Raw genomic sequence first — 18,824 nt, 5'->3', positions numbered from 1 at the left:
GAAAGCCATAAATGTGAGCATCAGGGGGCAGAGACCTTTGTCTCTTTGTCCCGAAGAACAGCCTATAAACATCCCACTAAAGGTCATTACTGAGCTCTTGAATGGTCCCTCTTCATAGGATACGACCTGGGCAAAATCATGAATAAGTGACATTTGTTTTTAATGCCGTACTACCTTCTGCACCTCCTACTACGGAAACCCCCTCCTGGAGAAGGTCCCTGAACTTATTCACAATGAAGAGTGATAGAGATTAAGTTCTTATCCCATATATAATATGACAGGGATACAAGCTTTAACTACTAGAATGGAAATCTTAGACTTTCAGACATCTTCCATGGCAACTCCTTGGTCATCTTATCTACAGCTTTTCCTCCCAACTCGTTCTCCATAATGTAGCTAGAGAGATCTTCCTAAAATGGAAATATATCTGTTATTTCTCTACTAAAAATCCTTAATGGTCTTGAATCATTTTCAAGAAAAATGATCCTGATGATTCTGCTTTTCCCTATCTCTCTGGCCTCAACATCTAAGTGCCACCATATGCTCCAGCTATGGCAAAATGTTCTTTAAATCTATTCTGCTTCTCTTACCACAGGGTCTTTGCACATGCCATTCCCTCTTCTTAGAGCTATTTTTTATCTTCTTCCTCAGTTATCTAAATGTCTATGCAACCTTTACGACTCAATTCAAGGATTCCTCACTTTCCAGTGGCCTTCCTCAACATCTCCTATATCCCAGACTGTATAACCCCAGAGAACCTGGCCTTTCATCTGATCTACCCCTTACCATTCAGCACTTAAGTTTTCCACTCAAATGTCTGTTCTCTAAGACAATGAGCTCCTTAAGTTATGTCTAATTCACCATGCCACCTACCAGTGCTATTGACTATATGAATGAATCTTGTATTCTAGAGGGCAATCAACTTTCCCAGTATCCCTCAAAAATTTTCTCTATTCCCTATGTAGAGCTGGCTATAAAAAGGAGTATATATGTCTAGGTCTGGGTGAGAACTGGGGATCACGTGTCCTAATGGGAATAAGCTGAAATCACTTCCAGCCAATTTGAGACTACTGCTACTATACCTTATGATTTTTCAAAGAAACTGGATATGTGGATTATTTTTAACATGAAAACATGTAGACAATCATGCATACATGTGCACACACACACACACACACACACACACACACACATTACTGAGGGCCAAGTGTGGTCCTTAGGTCATGTATTAGGGTTCTCAGAGAAGCAGAACCAATAGGAGGTACATATTATGTGTGTGTATGTGTGTATACATACACATATATGTATCTATATCCTGTTATATACACATGTTACATATAGAATATATTCTATACTCCATATATAATAAGTGTGTAGTTATATGCATACAGATACACATATAAAGAAAGATTTATTATATGGAGACTGACAAGTCCAAATCTATACAGCTGATGTCCCTTACATAAAACAGACAAATCAGTCTGAGTTCAAAGGCCAGTAGGCTGCTATAGAACCAGGAGGAGTTGATGTCCTAGTTCAAAGGCTGTCAGGCAGGAGAATGGTTTCTTAGTCGGGAGAGGTCAGCCTTTTTGTTCTATTCAGGCCTTCAACTGATTGGATGAGGCCCACCCACACCACAGAGTGCTTTATTTGGTCTAGCGATTCAAATGTTAATCTCATCCAGAAACACCCTTACAGAAACACCCAGGTTAATGTTTGACCAAATATCTGGGCATCCCATGGCCCTGTCAAGTTGACATATTGAACTTACTATCACAGGTTACTTCTGTTCCAAATCAGTAGATTTCAAACTTGTTTTATCCTTCAGGAAACCCCCTTTTTCTTCAAACTGAATCTTTCCTACAACTCTAATATGATAATAACCATGGTAATACAAATAAACAGTAGTAGTAGTAGTAGTAGTAGTAGTAGTAGTAGTAACATTTTTGAGTGATTATTACATCCAGGTCCCATTCTTGCTGTGTTACATACACTGGCTCATTGAATCTCCCTAGAAATCCTGTTAAATACGTACTATTATTCTACTCCCATTTCTCAGAGGTGGAAATTGGGGACAAAGAAGAGGTAAGATAACATATTCAGTCACACAGCTTACAAATAGTGAGGACTGTGTTTGACCACAAGGAGTAGGGTTTCTCCCCAGCACGTTACATAAAACAGACAAATCAAACCTATTTTCTTGGAAGTGGACGTGTGGCCCCTTCCTCCTAGAAGTGTCCCTGGATTGTAGCCTCTGAGGAAGGGTTTGAGAAGCCATGGCTCAAGTAATCCTCAAAGTCTGTGAGGGAAACCAAGCAGAGGATATGGGAGCTTGTGGTCCCTAGCAAAAGAAAGGTCAATTCTGCCTGGCTGCCAGTCTCCTAAGTCTTCCCTTGGGCCGAAGCCAGCAGTGTACGTGGGGAGTGAGACCCTTGCCTACTCTGGGCCAGTCCTTTTCTATTCACAAAATGTGGGGATTAAATTACATACCTCAGAGCCCCTTCCCCATGGTCCCCATGCTGTGACTGGGAGATGGAAGGGTCTGACCGTTTTCTTGGCCCAGATGGAATATGTGCAGCTCTCCATACAGGAGCTTTCTGAAAGCAGGCCCATACCTCTGGCCAGGGCAGGCCTGCACGGCCCAAGGCCAGCCACGCTGCCAGAAGCCCTTGCTCCCAGCCCTTGTCTCTCCTCAGCAGGAAGGGCAGTGAGACCAAGGGAAGAAAGAGCCATGGTTGGCCCCGTGTCCCACCCCTGCCACCAGAGACGACTTGCCACTTTCTGCTCTGTGTTGGGGTTTCCTCAAGACCGGTCTGTGAACTCCAGAGTCACTCGTTAGCAGGGCTGGCTACAACTTGTCAGGGATCCTGTTACTCCCGAATCCAGTTCCAAAAACAATATGGGGCCTGATATATTAGCTCTAATTAAATTGGCCCACAACATGCTTTTCACTTAATTCACCTATTTTTCTTCTTGCCTCTCCTTCTCTGGGCTCTTCCTCTCAAAGCTCAATTTGGAAATACCCCCACATTTGATCCAAAGATGGGTCCCCTGCCAAGAAATGAGCCAGTGAAGCCATGCCAGCAAGGAGCCAAAAGCCGTGGAATCACCTGCCTTTTGTGCATTTTTACATCTAAGCCTCAATTAGGGGACATGCCAAACAGCAAGTGCATGAGAAATAAATATGCCCGTGCAGAAACACCAGGACAGAGGAAGCGCACGCTCGACTCAATCACATTTTCCAATTTCCCTTTGTATATTTTTCCTGACATCTTTGCATAGGGTAATTCTAATGAAGTTTTCACCTGTCAAAATGAAAAGGCTTTTAAAACTACCAGCCGATTTCACACAGGGGCCCTATTTAATCTTAAATCAAAGACCCATTGAACACGATGAGGAACTCAGCATCCACAAATGGATCTGGGGGTCAGCTTTCTCACAGTAACTGAGCATGTGCATTCATTCCACCTTGGGCCACGCTTGAAGCCTCCTCACCTTCTCCTGGTCATGAGCTTTGGTGAGTTTTCTCAAATTTTGGACGAGGGAGTGTGGGGGGAACTTAGGGAACCAACCACCCCCTTGTCTGGTCTCTTGGCAACAAGGGAGCCGTTTGGGAGCTAGGCAAGGATATCACACCCTGGGGGTCACAAATTAGCAGCTCCAAGGAAACTTCCCAGGGGAGAAAAGGAAGAAAACCACAGAGGATTCCCAGTTTTCAGGAGCGGGGCTAACCTGGCCTGCATGCTGTGTCTGCCCTTCTGATGTGTGCCCTTCTTGACTGGGTGCGACATTTTGAAAGCAGCATGTACAACATTTTAATGTCAAGAGAAGAATTAGTGTCTCAGAAAAGCCTCAAGTATGATCACATGTAATTGTTTTATAGATGCTGGCACAGGTTCAGGGAAGAATGGGTTTTTAATACCAAATCTTTCCATTTCTCTTTGTTTCCCTGTGATTTGTGGGCTCTATGAATGGCAGGTTTCTGGCAGATCCACAATTTCGATTTCCCCTTTGTTTTCTCACGCTCATAGAGTTCAAGGTTGCCCCCCCCCCGCCCCCATGCATCACAAATAGTGTTTAATGGGGTCAGGGGCGGTTTTCTCCCCCACTGGAGACACATCGTTTGGTTAAACCACACATAAATTTTACCTCTCTTCAAAGAAACATTAACAATTCTAATGCACGTATATGCACGTGCTCACAGACTGAGAAGGCTTTTCTTTTTCCTTTTAAATCAGGGAACTACCCAAGGTACAACTTCTTGTCCCGTCTTCATCCTCATGGAGAAGCAGCTCACAGGCCAAGCAGCGGACGAGGGCCATACTCCACAACACTGTCCCCTGGCCCTCCGAAGGCGTGCTGAGTGTTACCAAGCTTTGAGGACACCTTCTGGGTAGAGGGCAGCCTCAGGAGGCATCAGGCCTATGAAGGTCAGACTTGTCTACCAGTTAATGCCCTTCAAGGTCATCTTTGGATAAATCAATAGGTTCCAGAGCAGAGGGAAGTAGAAGGAACAGGATTCAGGGACCAGGGTCAGCAGCCTTGAGTTGGTATCAGGATTCAGAGGCCAAGCATCCTTTTCAATCAGATGCATTTTAGAAAAAAATCTCTCTGGCTGCTGCATGGAGGGTAGGCCACAGAGTGATCAGTGTTGGGGCTGCTGCAATAGTATGAGGGAGTGATGACGAAAGTCTAGGCCAAGGGTGTGAAAGGAAAGGAGAGAGGGAAGAACTCCTGGAGAGTCTGTCAAATAGACACTTCCTCTGTACGACCAATGCAAAGAGGGTCACGTTGATCTGAGCTTTTTGACACAATCGTTCCAATGTTACAACTGTTGCTTCAACATGCAAAATACGGTTTTAAAAATTACCGGTATTGAGTGCGGCTGTCGTATCCCAGACCTTTTACTATTTCCGACCCTCTCCTCATTCTCTGCCTCAGTCCTGAGCTTCCCCATCTCTGAGGCTGTTGCACATGTCCCGTCACCCCCTCCCTGTCTCCCTGTGGCACACCAAGGCATCGTAATACACACTGACAATTTACTGGCTTGATTTCTAGGTCATGTCAAAATGACCCTGTGTCAAGACGGCCAGGTCTAACTACCACCCACCCCTGTGCTGAACTTCAGAAGACGCGAAGGTCCTTCAGTGTTTATAGATAAGCCCTCCAAAGAGAGAGCTGGAGAGACAGTAATCGCCTGCAGAAAGCAGCCTCCAGAACCTTTAGCCAAACCCAGCTTCCCTGGGCATTCCAAGGTCACGCGCTTGTTGGGATGAGCTGCAGGAGGAGAGCAGGGGAGATGCTGCCAAAAGTGTCAGAGGAGGCAGCACCTGTCGGCCCCCTCGTCCAGGGCAGCCCGCCCTGTGCAGGAAATGGTCCCTGCTGGGTGTCCTTGCAGCCACTCCAGCCAGGCCTTAGTTTGCTTCTAATTAGTGCTGAGCAGGGCACACAGTCCTGCCTCCTCATGACTGCCCATATGGCTGGACCCTGCTCCTTGCTGCTCATGGACAAGACGAGTGGGTTTGTCTGTCTCCCTTTCCCTTTTTCACAGATGAGTCTTTGCAGCTTGCTCTCCTCCCAGCGCAAACTTGCACTCCCAAACCCGAAGGTGTAGAAAATCAATCTTCTCTCTCCCCTTTTACAGATGCGCATGTGTTTATTGGTTTTTTTCAGTTTCCTAAGAGCTGCGGCCTGCATACTTCCCTGGTGCTAAGAGTTGTAATATTCGTCTTTCATTCCAAATATATGTGAGTTTGGTATTTCTGAAGGCTTGAAAAAAAAGGTTATTATTCTAAGCTGTGTGCCTTAAATATGGTAAAGGGATTGGTTGGATTTCTATGTGGTGATAACCTCTCCCAAGGGGTGACAGCCCCAGGGAGGAAGCATGGCAGGGCTCTTCAGAATGATAAATGGGAGGCCCTGGCATGTCGGGATCACAGGGAGCCTGGGAATGAGACAGGCTTAGGGCCTTTGCACTCTCTCTGTTTGGGTCTGGCTGTCTGACTTCAGATTGAGCAAGAACAACCACCTGGCCTTCTTCCCTCCAGCCCAACTAAACTTTCTCCCAGTCTACAGCCTTTGCCCACATTATATCCTCTGCCTGGATTACTGTTCTAACTGCCTCTCCTTGTGTCCTTGGCTTAGTTGACTTTTCTTCTTCCTAATTTCGGGTCAAGAACCTCTGAGGCAGGCGTGCCTTTCCTGTCCTTGCTGACCAGCTCTAATGCTGTCCCATGGGCTCTCTTATCACCATGTTCTGGTCACTCTTAACATTTATTACAGGTGGAATCAGATGCCTTTTCCATTTATCTGTGTGATGCTTCAATCTATACCTGTCTCCCCCATTAGGCTGTAAGCTTGCTAAGGGTGAGCACTCTGCCTGTTTTCAGCCTAGGACACTGATTAGGCACTCAATGAACACCCCTGGGATAAGCAAGAGATCAAAAATTCTCCAGATGGAGGGCAAGGATCAGGTGCTCTCAGTCTCAGACAGCAAGTTGCAGTGGAAGAGAAGGGTGTTCAAGTCCAGGTGACCTCGGTTCAAGTCCCGGCCTGGACACTTGGATGCTTGTATTTCCACATTTAAGAGCAGGTTTTTGGCAGACTCAGAGGCAGTTGGCACAGCACACTCTAAGGACCAGCAGAAAAACAGACCCAGGGGAAGCATCCTACCACTGGTCTGAAATCCAGAGGGATTTTTCAGAGATATCTCTTCAAGGCTGGGAAGAAGCAGGGCTGGAAAAATGGTAGGAGCAGAAAAAGGGCATAAGGCCACGGAGGGTTGGCTCAAATATTGTAAGAGTGAGCAATGACAGCTTCACCTGCTAGTAATGATTGGGGGTATAATAACCCGTGAGGTCTCTGGGATGGCTAAACAAATGGCTGGGCCAAAGACCCCGCCTAATGCTTTTAGAGGATGCAGCAGCTCTCCATAAGGAAGGTCCTCTACTCGTCAGGCTGTTGAATGGAAGATTCCCCAAGAACATGCCAGTGAAAGTAATCTCCCCCTCCCCTGCATACTTCAGCTACTCTGAATGGAGAAGCTCCAGGAAGGTAGATGGTTGGTCTGTCTTGTTCTCCACTGTGTTCTCAGCACCAAGGATGGTGCCTGCTACACAGTGGGTCCTCCATCAAGCCTACGTGAGTAAAAGAGGGAATAGTTGGTGTCCTCACACAATTTCCTCTCAGGCCTCTGTGGTGGACAGGCCCTAGAGTGACCCCTGATGATTCTCTACCAACTGGTGTTCATGCCTTTGTGTGATCTCTCCCCTTGAGTGAGGGAAGGACCTGTGACTTGCTTCTAACCAACAGAATATGGGAAAGGTAATGGAATGTAACTCCTCAACTCAGTTAAGTCACATAGCAAAGGAGGTAAGATGAGTCTCCCATGATTGCTTTATGTATATGGCAAGAGTGATGGGCTGTCACTCCTGTGACTCCCTGCAGTTACACCAGACTCTGTTTTTAGTGGACTGGAGAGAGGTTCTCCTTGCTGGTGTGATGAAACAAGGCATGTTGGGGAGGCCCCCATGGCAGAGAAGTGTGGGAGGCCTCTAGAACATGAGGGCAGCCTCTAGCCAATGGCCAGCAAAAAGCAGGCATTCATACAGTCGCAAAGGAATGAATTCTTGCAACAACCTGAAGGATCTTGGAAAGGATTCTTCCCTAGTCAGACCTCTAGATGAAGTGAAGTCCAGCCAGCAGCTTGACTATAGTACTGTGAGACCCTGCATGGAGGCTCTAGCCAAACTGTGTCCAGACTCCTGACCACATGAACGTGAGACAGTAAATGTATGCTGTTTATAAATCTCTAAGTTTGTTGTAAGTTGTTACACAACAATGGAAAAGCAACAAAGCCTCCAGGCCTTAATCATGGCCTTCCTCCATCTGCAAAGGTGGGACTAAGGGCACTCACGAGACTAAGTTTCAACATCATCCCTTCTAGGAAACCTTCCCTATTCTTACTCTGTTCCCATTCTAGAAGTCCCTCATCTGTGCCTCCCCCAATGCTACCTATGTTTGCTCTATAATAACTTTTGACACTATATTGTCATTTTCTGTTTGCACATTGATTGCACTCACTAGGCCCTGAGCTCCTCAGGGGCAAGGGTCCTGACTGTCTTTCCATTTTCTTTCCTCCGTTCTTCTTACCTTTGACAGATGGTTTTGGAGTGCTCACAGTGGGCTGGGCAGTATGCTAGTTGCTAGGATACAAAGGCAAACAACAGCAGCAGCATAAAGATCCTGTTCTTATCTCATGGACCTAATGACAAAGGACTCATCTCTCGGAGCATTATGACTGTGGATAAATGTCAGAGAAATGCTCTAAGCCACTAATGGGTGATGTGACCTAGCGAGCGAGAAAAGGATAGTTATGATGATCTATGAAGGATGAGTAAGAGTTGAACCCACAGAGGCGAGGTGAACAAAGGCTCCGGAAGAGGGATGGTTTAAACACAGGCCCTGTCTAGGAAGGATGCATGGCAAGTTTGAATACCAGAAGGAAAGCCAGCGAGGCAGCAACAGTGAGAGTACAGGCACGTGGGGTATGAGCAAGTGGCAAGGTCCCCCAAGGGGCAGCAGCACATCACAGATGATAGTAAAGTTCAGCCTTTACCCACAGGGTGTGCATTGGAGGGCTTCGAACATGAGAATGACATATTCCAATGACGCTGAGAAATGATTAATCTGAGACATGGACAGTGGGTTGTGGAATAAGGGTTTGAGGATGGGATGAGGTGCAGTGCAAAAATGGCTGGGGGAAACAAGTTAGGAAGCTATTGCCATAGTTCAGGAAGAGATAATGTAGCTTGGGGCTATGGGTTGAATTGTGTCCCCCGAAAAGTTGATATTCTAGCCCCCAGCGCCTGTGAAAGTAGCCTTACTTGGAAATAGCCTTATTGGGAAATGGCCTTCCTGGACCCATCAGATAAGGATGAGGTCATTAGGATGGGTCCAAATCCAACATGACTATCCAAAAGAGAGGACTTGGACATAGAGATAGACACGTATACAGGGAAGGTGATGTGAAGACACAGAAGAATGCCATCTCCAAGCCAAGGATGCTTGAGGCTATCAGAAGCTAGAAGAGGCACGTACAGACTCTCCTTCGCAGCCCCCAGAAGAAACTAACCCTGCTGACACAGTGATCCTGGACATCTAGCCTCCAGCTGTGAAACAATAAAGGCCTGTTATTTTAAGTCACCCAACACGCGGAATTTTGTTAGGGCAGCCACGGCAAACTAACGCACTTGGCTTAGGTCAGGAGTCAGCAAACTTCTTTAAAGGGCGTGATATAAATATTTTTGGCTTCAGGGACCATAATATCCCTGTCATCATTACTCAACTAAGCTGTCATAATGTGAAAGCAGCCATAGACAATAGGTAAACAAAGGGTGTTACTGTGTGCCAATGACCCTTGATGCCCCAAAACAGCCAACAGGTGGGGCTGGTCCACGGGCCATAGCTTTTGGACTCTGGGTCCAGGCGATGGTGGCGCAGATTAAAAGAAGCAAATGGTATGTCAGATACCCAGGTCTGCATCTTGGGTCACTCTCACATCTAACTCATGCTGGGCACTAGCCAGGTGCTCAGTAAACGTCGAACTTGTGACCTGAACTTACACTGGACAAACAGGTCATTTCAGCCCAGGCAAAATGAGGGGGTTTGATAGATGGCTTCAAACATATCTTTTAGCTCAACATTCTGGTGTCTGCTGACAGGGGAGGGACTGTGTTTTGGGTTCGTGTTTAGTGTGGCTTTTTACAAAGTAGATGCCCTGGCCTGAAGGCTTAGTGGGGGTGGGAGAGGCATAGGGTCTGTACATAGTGGCTTCCTTTGTCCAGACACAAGGCACACTGAAAGCCTTGCTCATGGACCGCGTCCTGATGCTGGTGATAATGGTGGTGACAGTGAGTGACTGCCTGCCTGAAGGTTCCTGTAGTGGGTGGGAAGTGCTTAGCTCTGGAGTCAGAAATCCTGGATCTGCTGCTTATTAGCTGCCTGACCTGGGAAAATTACTAAATTAAGCTGAGTCTCTCTTTTCTCACTCATTTGAGGAGAAAGCACAGTGCTGGGTATTTCGCAGACCTTCCTGACATTTTAGTTTCTGCCCTTTCCTGCAGGAGGCTCTGAGGCCAGCAGGGCTGAAAGCCTGCTCTGCATTCACTAAGTGTGTGACCTCGGGTGAGTTACTTTACTTCAGTATCCCCATCTATAGAATGGGAATATGGTGGCTGAACTCAATCCTTTTTGGTTACCCCCAAGGGCTCTCTTCTACCCTCGGCCCATCTCTGAGCCCTGGGGAGGCTGAGTCACTGGAAGACATCACCAGCTTCCCGGGCGTGCCCTCTGATTCCAGCTGGGTACAGCCAGAGGGGTCATGGGCAGGAGGACAGGGATCTGGGTATTTATCCACTGGTTCCACTCTGCTGGGCTGTGGTTTGCAAGTGCTGAGTTCCTCTACCTAAAGCTTCACCTTCTGTTCGGTGGCCCTTCTCCCATGGCTACTGTTCCCACCTCATTCTGGTAACTGCTCCCTCCTTTACCCCTCAGGTTTCTGGGTGGATGTAGCTTCCCATGGTTGCTCTTCCCTCTGTGCTTAACCATCACTCATTGGCACCTAGGACTCATTTACATTTTGCAAATAGCCCCTTCTTTAAGCACTTTTTTAAATTTTTTAATCTTTATTTTTGAGAGAGAGAGAGCCCACATGCAAGCGGGGGAGGGGCAGAGAGAGAGGGAGACACAGAATCTGAATCAGACTCCAGGCTCTGAGCTGTCAGCACAGACCCCAATACGGGGCTCGAACTCACAGACCACCAGCTCACGACCTGGGCCGAAGTCGGAGGCTTAACTGACTGCACCACCTAGGTGCCCCTAAGCCCTCTTTTAAAATGATTCTTCATTGTGGTAAAATACATGTAGCATAAAACTTACCATGTGAACAGTTTTTAACCCTACAGATTAGAAGCATGAGATACATTCACCTTGTTCGGCTACCATCACCACTACCCTTCTCCAGAGCTCTTTTCCTCCTACAAAACAGAAACTCAGTATCCACAGTAAGTCCTCCTTCCCCATCCCTCCAGCCCCTGGTAACAACCATTCCACTTTCTGTCTCATCCATGTTGTATTATACGGTACATACTAGAATTTCCTTCCTTAAAAAGGCTGAGTAATATTCTATGTACGTTCATGCTGCATTCTGCTTATCCATTCATCTGTCGGTGAACACTTAGGTTGCTTCTGCCTTTTGGCTAATGAGAATAATACTGTTATGAACATGTCGTACAGATATCCTTAAACCCTCTCTAATTGGTCCTCTGAGGGTTCCACTGGGTTTCTAGCAAGACCCTCACTGATATATAGTATGTGTGTGTAGTTTCATCATGTCATGTTGAGTAATTTAGTTAATACGTGTAAAGCACTTAACGCGAGTGCTCAATTAATGCCTGCTGTTTGTTACCGGGAAGGTTTCTCTGTGGGGCAGAGACTAGACTGCCGTGCCTGTTCATTTTCAGCACCAGCAAACTATCTTCTCTAGCTGAGTTAGGCTGGGACCATATGACCACATTCTTTCTTGAGAGTGGAATGTGACTGGAGTGAGGCGCCCCCCTTCTAAGCCCGGCCCATCGAAACCTCTGACATCCAATCCTTTGTGTCTTCTCTCTGTGTGGGCTAGACATCCACCTTGCAGGACGACCCTGGATGCCATGTGTTAAGGGTGGCAGTGCTGCCATCAGCCAGGGTCCCTTGATGTGTGGAGCAGAGGTAGGTGCTAGAATTATCACCCACATTTCACAGATGATAAAATCAGGCGATTTGGTAACTTGTCGAGCAGGTGGCAGAGACTAGATTTGAAATAAAGCAAGCGGTCTGGCTCCAGGCTCCACACTCCTAAACACTGCTGTACACACTCTCTCAAACTCAGGAACAAGTTTTCACGATTAGATTTTCCTTTTCCGGGACGGCTCTCAGACACAGTCTAAACTCAGGGTTGCTGCCGTGGGAGTACGTGGAGCTAACCAGCGCACCAAGGTGCCCTGGCTGTCCAACTGATGGCATTTCATCCCCCACTGGTACAGGCAGCAGAAGGCCATGGGGGGCAGGAGGAACGCTGATCAGTGCTTGCAGCAGCTTCCTGGGCTACCTCTGTCCTGCTCTTCCATGTTCGGTTTTTTCTCTTAGAGCCTGTGGCATGCTCCAACCATGAGGAAAGTAGACTGAAGAGAGAGGGGGTACTCCTAGCTCCATGGCAGCAAAGCCAGGATTACCTACTGACATTACAGCTGGCAGCCTCCGGCTGCTGGCACCCTTTTAAAGAGAGCAGGATGGCAATTTTCCAGCTAAGTTCTCCCAATTAGGCAGTTAGAGAAACATTATCCACCTCAGGATAAAGCTGATGAAAAGGAGGGGGCAGGGACGAAGAGGAGGGGTGCTAATATGTCTGCACTAGCCCTCACAGCCGCCCAGAGCACAAAGTCCCAGGGGTGCTCAGTGTTCACGGAGAAGCATCTGTGGGGTCTGATGAGCTGCCTGGGGGGCACACAGGTGACCTGTCTGCCATGGCCACTTGAAGGTCCCCATCTTTCTAAGATCCCCAAATTCTGCCAGCTCTGGTCAGATAGGGTGGGCAAAGGGTGGCAGAAGAAGAGAATTAACGTCAATTCAGAGTCTGATGAGGCTTCCCTCACCCACCCCAACGTGACTCAATGTAGGGACTAGGGAAACTAAGGTCCCCCCCCACCCCGCCCTGACCCCTTGCAAGGAAAGCCCGAGAGACGACACAGGTCATGATTCCTGACTGCTAACCCCAGCCATTCTCAGGATTCCATAGCTTATTCACTAACCAAGCCTTTCCTAAGCACAGACATCTTCTACTCATCATCACATTCAGTTCTCACAACAACCTGGGACATGGGGACTCCTCTTCTTCCCGATTTGCACACGAGGAAACTGAGATTTAGTCAAACTTACAGAAGTAGACCAGGGGTTCCACATGCAGACCAAGCCATGTGTCCAACTCCTCAGAAAGGCCTGGGGTCCTAGGACCAGAAGTCTATTCATCAACACACATCTACTTAACGATAATGAGAATGATACCAATAGTGCCTTGAGCACCATGCTAAGTGCCTAACCCAGAATAGCTAATTTAACCCTTACAACTATTTCCGTCAAATGAGTCATCACTCCTTACTTTGCAAACCTGGAGACTCTGGACCAGAGAGATTAAGGGACTGGGCCAGGGCCGTGCACTATGGTGGGATTCAAGGCTTAGTGCTCCTGACTCAGGCTGGTGCTCCAGACCTCCGTGTCAGTCCACCTCTGCTTTGGACAAGGCCCATCTAGCAGAACAGGCTCAATGGGCTCTGCAGAGGTGGAGGGTGGTCCCTGCACTTGGGGCAGGTATTCTACAAAGTGGTGAAAAATACGTTCCCAGTTTACAAGTGTTAAAGGAGCTTGCAGTGAGGGAGAAGGGGAGGGAGAGAGAGAGGAGAGAGATCCTGGGGATAGAGCTGTCGCAGATGCTTGTGAGGAATGAGGATCTGAATGGAGCATTACTGCTGGAAGTCCAGACAAAGGAGGCCATTCTGAGCAGAGATGTGGTAAGGCAGGTGTCTGAGGGACCACCAGCTCTCTGGTCTGGTACGCACAGAGAGGCAGCACAGGGCATGATGCCATAAATACGGGCTGACACCACACCGTGCAGGGATTTGGATGTCACATACCAAGTTCGGATTTTACCTTTGTGAAATAGGGAACTATTGAATGTTTGGGGGCAACGTGCCAAGATACCTCTCCAGGATGAATGGCCTGGTTATGGTATTTGGGATGGATTTGTAGAGGGAAAGACTAGGAGTCCGAAGACATCGATAATGGAATGAAGGGGGGAGTTATGAATGCCATACTGGCAGAACACGGTGGCTAACCGGAAAAATATAGGAAACCAGGCCTGTTATTATCATCACTGATAAGACGACAGTTTGCGTACAGGATCTTTCTGCTAATTATATTTCCTTTGGCCACAAATGCTTCCACAAAAGGTTGAGGTTGGAGGGAGAACCAGCTAATCAAGCCTGCATTACAAGAAGAAGCTCCAACTGCTTGGCACTAGCACTAGAGGAGAGGCTTCAGGCATCAAACACCTACCGTCCTCTGATTCCTTCACAATTGTGGCCTCGTTGTTTATGGGGAGTCTAATAAAAAGCAAGGGATTGCTGATTAGCTGAAGTTTCCCTTGGCCGGGATCAAAGTAAATCTTTCAGATTTATACAACCCTTCAGGAAGGGCTGCAACCTTATGCTTCCTTCATTCCCACGACATTGGGATGGGCTGGGGGACCCTCAACCAGGGACATACAGCAAATCAGAAGCTGCCCTGGGCCCAGAAGAAACATGGCTTGCTAGGAATGGCTTGAGGGGGACAGTCCTTCTCGGTTATTTGGGGACAGTGTGGAACGGGAAGGCACCAATAAATATGTGTGCCTGTACTATTCCACCATTAAAAATGAAGAAAATACCACTTTACAAACTGCTAGGATACGTAAGCTCACAATGGACTTACAGTCTGTAAAAAGTACTGCTCTGTGACCGGCATGAGTGAGCTGGGAGAGCCAAACCAGAAGTGAGTGAGCAGAGATCTCACGAAATTACTTCCTAGATGTAGATACTCATCACTGGGCCATTCATGGCAATTACCCTGGACGCTCTCCCCTCCCCCTCCCTCCTCTCCCCCCTCACCTCTTGCCAGCCCAATTTTGCCAGTAATTTTGCAAGCCGTGGATATGTTTCATTGGGACTGGGCTCAAGTCTGCCAGAAAAAGCAAATTCAGGCCAGCAATAGTGGAATTTGAACATGATGGCAGAGCCAAGCTGCTGCCAACCAGAACGTCACCTCAAGTTTGCTGTAGGGAAGAGGAAGGCAGGATTTCTAAGCACTCGTGGACGGTATTAGCCAATTTCTGTTTATTTAAAACATCTTATGCAACCCACAGTCAAGGGTTCCCATTCCCTGGAAATATCTGACAAATACTATTCCATGGCACCCAGAGGTCTCTATTCTCAACAGAAGAACTCTCTTGTCTGCCTATGCAAGGTGAGCTCTGAACATTGCCAGTGAAATCAGAAATAGATGTAATAGATTTGAAAACTTAGAGTTTTCTCTTTCAGCCATTTAAATAGCACCTGAGAACCCTCCAGAGTGTTTCTTAAGCATGAGTTGGCATAACAAGGAAATGACACTCTGACATGGGCCCAGAACAGTGGTTGTAGCTCTTTGATTCTATGATACATGCTTTCCACTTGGACCTTGGGAAAATTTTAACACAAGAATAAATATAATCATCTATGTGGAGTACTTTTACATGGTGCCTGATACATGGTAAGTGCTCATAAATGGTAATTTAGAAACTAAGACCACTGAAACTGATTTTTTTGTGAATTTGTGAATATTTGTGAAACATGTACCTTTCTGATGTGTACATATGACGGTGTCTTTATTTTCCCAGGAATTCATGTTAGATAGGTTGTGTGTCACATGAGGTCTTAAATGGAAGACTTGCATGTATTGGTGGAAAAGTCTTTGGCAGATGGTGCTAAGACCACGCACTAGCCTGCTCTGAGTTTGCCTCCCTAGTGACAGGGCCTGGAGCTGTTTCTGGCCTGGAGGTTTCATCCAGTCTTTCAGTGCCCCACCTTTGATAGGGCAGATGTGAGCACGAAATGGAAAGAAGATTTGGAGTTAGTGGTTTCACTAACTGTTCTTCTTGAAACCCTAGGCAGAGCCAGACCAAGTCGAGGCTTTCTTTTTCTTTTAAAGTGTATTTATTTATTTTGAGAGAGAGAGAGAATCCCAAGCAGGCAGGCTCTGTACTGTCAGAGCAGAGACTAACGTGAGGCTCAATCTCACTAACTGTGAGATCATGACCTGCGCCAAAATCAAGAGTTGGATCCTTAACCAACTGAGCCACCCAGGCACCCAAGGCCAAGCTTTTAACCCAGGAGAACAGGGTCAAGGAGCAGACCTCAGTCTGCACTTTAAGCTTAAGGTGCAAGAGTAGTCACCCAAGTGGTCAGCTCTGGATCTCCAGAGAAACGATGACCCAGGAATTTGGATGGTATACAGTTCTGAGGGATTTAGGACCTTGGCCATCAATAGGAGATGAAACTGAACATTTGTTAAAAGGGGTAATTGTGTCATTTGGCACCTGCAGGAACCTGTTTATACACTCGTCTGCCACTCTGATGGTGACTCACTTTGAGAGTAGGGAACACTCTAGCCATCTTTTCACCTGAATGGCATTTATGACATTCTATGGTTTGTTTCTGCCCCCTCAGGATATATACTCTATGGTTCTAAAGTCCCAGAAAACAGACTGGAGTTTCATGATTTTTTTCAAACAATTTCAGTGGTCTCAGTTTTTAAATTACCATTTACGAGCACTTACCATGTATCAGGCACCATGTAAAAGTACTCCACATAGATGATTGTATTTACTCTTGTGTTAAAATATTCCCAAGGTCCAATGACCTGTTAGTGCTGACGCTTATATTTGAACTTAAGTCTGTCTAGATCCCAAACCCATCTACTGAACTACGACATTTGGACTGCCTCTGCAGCTACTAAAAGCATCAAAGTTGATACATATGGAAGTCAAAGACCCTGGCTCACCCACAGCAAAGGTCTTGGAGTTCCACCAGAACAGACTTCTCCAGCTTGCCTTGCAGTTGACCCCTGGAAACTATCCAAAACTAAGTCTCCCACAGGCACATTCCTGATATGGGCACATGTGGCTCTCCCGGGAAATAGCGCCCACTGTAGAATGAGTTTCCGATCTTCATGATGGTTTGATAAAGGCAACTCCAATAGGCACAAAAGCTGGTTATGCTGTTAATGACTAAAAACTGTTATCATCCTGATTAATGCTGCCGTTGTTAAGAACAATGATTAACTCAGAAAGAAGGACCCAGGGGAAAGAAATAGTGACTAATCAATCTCAAAGGAATTGCCAGGTGATGTTTATTTCATGAGAAGTGGAGGGAACCAAAATCGCAATCATTCTTTGGTGTTGACAGGTGAGCAGCAGTACAGCCAGAATGCATCCATGTCCCATTTCAGGTACATGGTCAGCAAGTACTCATGCAGGGGCAGCAGGAAAGGGATGGGGGAGTTTGTCTTCAGCAGGCCACCCAACCACGGTACGCTGCCTCTGTGTGCCTCTCCTGTCTTCCCTCCAATCTTAACATCCACTTTCTCAAGAGCCAGTCTTCACCTGAGTTGCTAATTAAGTAATTTCCTTGTTCATCTGACTTGGATGGTTTTCTTGCAACACTGCCAAGTGGAATGGCTCTTAATTATGTCAACTCATGAAACCACACCAAAGGCAACCTTATCAGAACACTAATTTGTCATATTATTTAAAGAAAAAAAAATCAGCTAACTGATGGGAGGCCAATAAAAGCCCTTTTATTATAAAGCTCTTCATCGCTCATCAGCTTCCAAAACCAGCCTTGATTCTGGCTATTAAAACTACTCCATGGGCAGAACAGAACCAAGAAGAATATCTCCTTAAGTAGGAATGCAAAGAGAGTCCTACCTTTCTACCCATTTAAAATTGGACTTAACTTGATCTTTCAAGAAACACAGTCAGTTGATCACAGATACAATGTCAGAGTGCTTGGCTTGGGGGTGATGGTATAAGACATAAATAAGAGAAGCAACAGAGACCTGATTTTCTAGCCTTGCCCATCTTCCTCAGAGAGTTGCTCTGGGAACATATGCTTTGGAGAAATCCTTTCTAAGAGAAGTGATTTCTGTCTAGTGCCATCCATCAGAATTCACTCCCAGCCCAGGAGGAAGAAAGAAGGTGATGTGATAACAGAACCAGAGAGTGAGATTTAAATGCTATGCTGATGTTTTGAAAATTGAGGGGGTACCATGAGCCAAGGAATGCAGGTGGCCTCTAGAATCTGCAAAAGGCAAGGAAGTAGATTCTCCCCTAGAGCCTCCAGAAGGAGTGTGGCCCTGCCAACATCTTGATTTCAGCCCCGTGAAATACATTTCAGACTTCTGACCTCCAGAACTGTAAGATAATAAATTTGTGTTGCTGTATGCCACTAAATTTGTAGTAATTTGTTACAGCTGTAGTAAGAAACTAACACAGCATGTGATCTAAGACTTCTGCTACCTTGCACACGTACCTGCTCTGTGTCCATCCACCCTCACTGTTGCATCTATCTGCCCTTGGCTTCTCACTGGTTTTTTATTTACCACAGTCTTGGTTTACCTGCTTCTGACCCAACACCCACATCCCAGAAGCTGGATAGCCCCTTTTTCCCTGTTTTTGTGCTGTTTGGTCTGCTCATAGTGTGTGTGTGTGTGTGTGTGTGTGTGTGTGTGTGTGTGTGTGTGTGTTAATTGAAGTATAATTGGCATTCAATATCCTATTAGTTTTAGGCATACATCATAGTAATTTGATATTTTTATACATCACAAAATGATCTCCACAATGAGTCTAGTTACCAAAATTATTACAATATTATTGACTATATCCCCTAAGTCGTACATTACAACCTCAAGACCTACTTGTTTTAGAAATAGATAAGAGGAATGATGAGGTACAACCCTCCAGTTATAAAATAAGTAAACGATAAACGTAGTGTTTTTTGTCTCAAGATTCATATAGGATCCTCTCTTGTAATCCTAGCTTCGATTCCTTGGGAATTTTCCATGAGATCTCTAACGTCTCATAAGTATTTACTATATATAGAAATACTGTATTTCCCTCCATTTAGCAACAAGGAGGCTGAAGTTAGAGAACTATT

At 46.3% G+C, this 18,824-nt stretch overlaps 1 protein-coding gene and 1 long non-coding RNA gene across 4 annotated transcripts in view; one reads left to right on the top strand and one right to left on the bottom strand.

The window, feature by feature from the left end:
• SLIT3 (slit guidance ligand 3) overlaps positions 1-18,824 on the bottom strand; it is a 598,696-nt gene that overhangs the window by 401,004 nt on the left and 178,868 nt on the right. The window lies entirely within an intron of this gene.
• Positions 9,302-18,111, top strand: LOC109503066. 3 transcript variants are annotated; one of them, XR_006584280.1, is made up of 5 exons: positions 9,302-9,518; positions 10,125-10,185; positions 10,950-11,063; positions 11,684-11,772; positions 14,046-18,111. It is a non-coding gene; the product is annotated as an uncharacterized LOC109503066 (long non-coding RNA). The 3 variants fall into 3 exon arrangements; XR_002744953.2 differs by having other exon boundaries at positions 11,684-18,111; XR_006584279.1 differs by having other exon boundaries at positions 10,950-18,111.

The sequence above is a fragment of the Felis catus genome, chromosome A1 (genome assembly GCF_018350175.1).
Source record: "Felis catus isolate Fca126 chromosome A1, F.catus_Fca126_mat1.0, whole genome shotgun sequence".
NCBI lineage: Eukaryota > Metazoa > Chordata > Mammalia > Carnivora > Felidae > Felis > Felis catus.
Note: the sequence above shows the minus strand (reverse complement) of the source record. Positions and strands in the feature narration are given on the sequence as shown.